The 5,904-nt window shown below is 41.1% G+C and overlaps 1 protein-coding gene across 1 annotated transcript in view; it reads left to right on the top strand.

The window, feature by feature from the left end:
* BTRC (beta-transducin repeat containing E3 ubiquitin protein ligase) overlaps positions 1 to 5,904 on the top strand; it is a 215,670-nt gene that overhangs the window by 1,269 nt on the left and 208,497 nt on the right. The gene's annotated exons all lie outside the window — the stretch shown is intronic.

The raw sequence follows: 5,904 nt of genomic DNA, 5'->3' as shown, positions 1-5,904 counted from the left end.
CAGGCTGGATACAGTGGTACAATCTCAGCTCACTGCAGCCTCTGCCTTCCAGGTTCAAGCGATTCTCCTGCCTCAGCTTCCCGAGTAGTTGGGACTACAGGTGTGTGTCACCACACCTGGCTAATTTTTGTATTTTTATTAGAGACGGAGTTTCACCATGTTGGCCAGGCTGGTCTCATACTCCTGACCTCAAGTGATCCACCTGTCTTGGCCTCCCAAAGTGCTGGGATTACAGGCGTGAGCCACCATGCCCAGCCTTCTTTTTTTTTTTTTAATTCTTTAATGTTTTATAGATTTTCTACAGTGAATATATATCATAATCTTAAAAAGTAAAATTTAGTATATTGAGTATATGCATTTATAATACAAAATGATCACGGACTACATTGTAGCAAGTGTACTGGCCAGTGGGCTGACAGTGGCTGCTTGAACAGACTCCACTCTGAGCTCCAGTTTTCTTAAGCAGAAAATGGGCTGTTGTTAATTTTACCTACTTAAAAAGGGTCTCTCTCTGTTTTTCCTTTCAGTTCATGTTAAATTCTAAATTGCCATGTATAAGTAAGGGGTTAATTGTCAATTTACACCATAAAACCCCTTTATGTATCCAAGGTTTTCATAGGAAATTTAGGATTGTATGATCCTAAATTGTGCTGGAGTACCACATTTTCTGTTAAGTAGTACTTGGCAATAAAGTATAGGAAAAAAAATCAGTGGGTTGACAAAGAGAGGTCATGATAGTGTACCTGTAATGTAATTTGATAAAAAATGTGAGCATGAACTGATTGCAAAGCATTGTTGCATATGGGGAAGACATTATGGGGGAATAGGGGGGTGAAGATACAAAGTTGAATAAAACTTCTCTAGAGCTTCACAATCTAATGAGATAGGCATTTATAAATATCTCTTAAGGCACACTTTGTTAAGTGCTAAAACAGTGGCACAAAGTACTATAGAATTTAAGAGAGGAGATAGAAAAAGTAAATTGAGTTAAAGGAAGGAAAAATTAGTTTTAACGGGAGAGATTTTTAGAAGCTTTATAGAAGAAAGTTTTGTATTGGACCTTGAAGAATAGATAGATTTTGACAGACTTGTGTCTGAGGTGGGCAGTTCCAAGAATAGGAAGTAACTTGGGTAAAGGCCAGGAGATCAGAAGTTGGGCAGGTGCAGTGAGTTATAGGTGGGTAGATAGGTATTATTTGAGCGTAGCAGATAAGAAGGAAAATATAAATTGGAGGCCCAGGGAGTTTGGACTTAATCTAGTTTTATATATATATATATATATATATATTTTTTTTTTTTTTTTTTTTTTTTTGAGATGGAGTCTTGCTCTGTCGCCCAGGCTAGAGTGCAATGGCACAATGTCAACTCACTGCAACCTCCGCTTCCCACGTTCAGGCTATTCTCCTGTCTCAGCCTCCCGAGTAGCTGGAATTACAGGCACCTGCCATCATGCCTGGCTAATTTTTGTATTTTTGTAGACGGGGTTTCACCATGTTGGCCAGGCTATTCTTGAACTCCTGACCTCAGGTGATCCGCCTGCCTTGGCCTCCCAAAGTGCTGAGATTACAGTCATTAGCTACTGTGTCTGGCCTCTAGTGATGGGATCTTGCTTGTTCTGTTGCTCAGGCTGGCCTTGAATTCAGGCTGGAGTTAAGTGATCTTTCTGCCTCGTCCTCTCCAGTAGCTGGGACTACAGGTGCGTGCCACCACTCGCAGCCTAAAATATTTTTTAAATCTCACCTACATTCTAGCGTGTATTTTATTTTATTAGGGCGCAGCTGTGCCATCAATAGGTTGAGCTCACTGCAGCCTCAAACTCCTGGGCTGAAGCAATGCTCCTACCTCAGCCTCCTAAGTAGCTGGGACTACAAGTTTGTGCCACCACACCTGGCTAATTTTTTTTTTTGTAGAAATGGGGTCTTGCTGTGTTGCCCAGGCTGGTCTGGAACTCCTGGCCTCAGGTGATTCTCCTGCGTCAGCCTTCCAAATTGCTGGGATTACAGGCTTGAGCCACCATACCCAGCTTTAGCAATTTTTTTTTTTTGAGAAGGAGTCTCGCTCTGTTGCCCAAGCTGGAGTGCAGTGGCATGATCTCGGTTCCCTACAACCTCCGCCTCCTGGGTTCAAACAGTTCTCCTGCCTCAGCCTCCCGAATAGCTGGGATTGCAGGCATGTGCCACCACACCCGGCTAATTTTTTGTATTTTTAGTAGAGACAGGGTTTCACCGTGTTAGCCAGGATGGTCTCAATCTCCTGACCTTGTGATCCACCCGCCTTGGCCTCCGTAAGTGCTGGGATTACAGGCGTGAGCCACCGCGTCTGGCCAGCAATATTTTAATTTAGCACGGAAGTCCTTTCTAAATGTGTATAGTGAGAATCCATTGAGGATGAAATAGAAAATATTTACCAAAGTTTAACAACTTAATAAAAATAAAACTTTCTCTTTCCTTAATAAATCAATCTCAGCATTCTAAAATAGGCAATGGAGCGGGGGGAAATCTCTATGGGAAGGGTCCACTGGATCTTAACAGTTTCAACTAGTGTTCCACAATATTTACGCTGTACTTGGGGAGAATTTCTGAATACTTAGAATAGACTGAGGCTTATTCCTTTTAGTTTCCCATAGCCTGATTGAGATAGAGCTATAAGATCAGCTGTAACATTGTACAGAAGGCTTAGAGATAACCAAGTGAAAAAGATAACTGAGATTACTGTTGAACTAAGAATATGATTGTTCTCTGAGACACTACCTGCTAGTTCCTGGATTACCTTTATATGTGGCCAAGGTGGTGATTGGGAAGCAAGGGAGCAAAAGCCCCAGAGCTAAGGGAGAAAGAATTTCTGCCTGCCTAAGATGAACCTTTTGAGTTGGATTTTTTTTTCCCCCTGAGATGGAGTCTCCCTCTGTCACCAGGCTGGAGTGCAGTGGTACAATCTCGGCTCAGTGTAACCTCCAACTCCCTGGTTTAAGTGATTTTCCTGCCTTAGCCTTTGAGTAGCTGGGATTACAGGCACGCGCCACCACACCCAGCTAATTTTTGTGTTTTTAGTAGGGATGGGGTTTCACCATGTTGGTCAGGCTGGTCTCGAACTCCCCACCTTAGGTGATCCTCCTGCCTCTGCCTCCCAAAGTGCTGGGATTATAGGTGTGAGCCACCGTCAGAAGAAATTTTTTGTGTTTTTGTTAATACAGTCAGCCATGAATAGCTAACAGCTATTACAGTTGGCCCCTCATATTCGTGGGTTCTATATCCACTAACCATTGATTGAAAATATTCAGAGAAAGAAACAATAAAAATAACAATAAACAATAAAAGTGGGAATTAAAAACAATACAGTATAACAACTACTTATATAACATTTACATTATATTAAGTATTATATGTAACCTAGAGATGATTTAAAATATATGGGAGAATGTGTGTAAGTTATGTGCCATTTAATATAACGCGCTATAAGAGATTTGTAAGTATCTGTGAATTTTGGTATCCTGTGGGGAGGATCCTGAAACCAGTTCCCTGCAGCTACGGAGGTTTGACTATATTTATTTAGCATTTACTATTTGCTGTTCTAAATATACTGTTCTAAGCTCTCTCTATATTATTTCATTTAGTCCTCCCAATAATCCTGTGAGGTGGATTCGGTATTGTTATTATCCCCATTTTTCATTAGGGAAAATTATTCCAGAGAGGTTAAGTAACTTGCTCAAAGTCATGCTAGCAGGTATCCTGAGATTAAATCCAGGCAATCTGACTTGAGAACCTTACTTAGGTACGGTATACTTCCTCTTTGAAGAGCAGGAAAACTGTGGGATATGGTGGCATGTTTCCTTAATATCTGTTAAGGCACACTTTGGTAAATGCTAAAATAGAAGCACAAAGTGCTATAGAATTTAAGGGAGGGGAAGTTCGTTTTTTTGTTTTGTTGTGTTTTGAGATGGAGTCTCACTCTGTCACCCAGACTGGAGTGCAGTGGCGCAATCTCGACTCACTGCAACCTCCACCTCCCGGGTTCAAGCATTTCTCCTGCCTCAGCCTCCTGAGTTGCTGGGACTACAGGTGTGTGCCGCCAAGCCTGGCTAATGTTTGTATTTTTTAGTAGAGACGGGGTTTCACTGTATTGGCCAGGCTGGTCTTGAACTCCTGACCTCGTGATCTGCCTACCTCGGCCTCCCAAAGTGGTGGGATTACAGGTGTGAGCCACTGCACCCGGCCGGGAAGTTTGTTTTAACTGAAGAGCTCTTTAGCAGCTTTGTAGAAGAAAGCTTCATATTAGATCTTGATGAATAGATAGATTTTGACAGATGTCTCTCTGAGGTAGGCAGTCAAGTGGTGTGGCCAGAGTGGAAGATTTACTGTCTGGGTTTACATATAGGTTTCCTGATTATTTAAATTACCGAAGAAGTGCAGTAAGACTTTACTGTTTTCATAGTATCATATAAGTTAGCTATTGGCGTTTAGAATCACAAAATACCAGCGTCTTACAACAATAGGTATTTATTCTCTTGAAATTGTGAGTTTGTTGGATAGTGGATGATCTTAAACTTGGCTTACTCAAAGTCAAAAGCCCAAAGTCAAGTAGGGCAGGGAGTAACTTGCACAATACTACAATGACAGTAATCTACTGCATTGATCTAGTACAGTTGATTTAGAGACGAATGGTAAGATGCTTATTATGACAACTATTGTGCTTTCTTCTTTCTGCTCTCCATTGTTGGCACTGTCCTGATAGTACTTTTTCATATTGGTTGCTGAATAATACCTGTTGACTGGATGCTCCTAGAATCACAGTGTAATACAGCGGATTTCTTCTCTTCATGTTATGTAGAAAAAAGGCATAAATAATCAGAATCTTGACTATTCCACAGTGATACCCTGAGAAGTTCAGCAATACCACAGTGCTATTCTTCTGTCTTCGGGACTGATAAGCTTGATGTCACTGGAATGGCATTTGTAATAGAATTTGAACTATAACAGAGTTTGTATCAAGGTCATACATGATAACCCAACAACTCCCTTGTTAGCAGTTTTAAGAGCTTTTCCATCTCTTCACTGCAGCTAAACTTAAGGTTGCAAAGATCTGGTGCTAATATATTTAGATGTCTGGAAAACTTGCATGCTTTCGCTGAAAAGTCATAGAGACAGATATCCAGGAATTATAGCATGTGGGTAAATATTTTTGTAGCACAGATTCATAAATCCTTGTGTATATATCAAACTGTTAACGAGGTTATTTGTGACTTGCTGGTTTGTGGGTAATATTTCAAAATATTTAATGGTATTCTGAAAATATACTAGTAAATACACAGAAAAGCATTACTTAGGTGATATTTCTTTTCTTTAATGCTTTTTTACTTTAAACATTATTTTTATTTTTATTCTTTTTGAGACCGAGTTTGGCTCTTGGTGCCCAGGCTGGAGTACAATGGCGTGATCTTGGGTCACCATAACCTCCTTCTCCTGGGTTCAAGTGATTCTCCTGCCTTAGCCTCCTGAGTAGCTGGGATTACAGGCATGCACCACCACACCCAGCTAATTTTGTAGTTTTAGTAGAGACGGGTTTTTCCATCTTGGTCAGGCTAGTCTCGAACTCCTGATCTCAGGTGATCCGCCTGCCTCGGCCTCCCAAAGTGCTGGGATTACTGGCGTGAGCCACCGCGTCTGGCCCTTTTTAAAAATTTTTTGAGACAGTCTCACTCACTCTGTCACCCAGGCTGGGTGATAGTTCTTTTTTTTAATTCTTTTTCTTTTTTTCTTTAAAATTTTTTTTGTTTTTATTTTTTTTGAGACAGAGTTTTGCTCTCGTTGCCCAGGCTGGATACAGTGGTACAATCTCAGCTCACTGCAGCCTCTGCCTTCCAGGTTCAAGCGATTCTCCTGCCTCAGCTTCCCGAGTAGTTGGGAC

The sequence above is a fragment of the Colobus angolensis genome, unplaced genomic scaffold, assembly GCF_000951035.1.
Source record: "Colobus angolensis palliatus isolate OR3802 unplaced genomic scaffold, Cang.pa_1.0 Scaffold144, whole genome shotgun sequence".
Lineage (NCBI taxonomy): Eukaryota > Metazoa > Chordata > Mammalia > Primates > Cercopithecidae > Colobus > Colobus angolensis.
The sequence above is the reverse complement of the archived record's forward strand: the minus strand, read 5'-3'. Positions and strand labels throughout refer to the sequence as shown.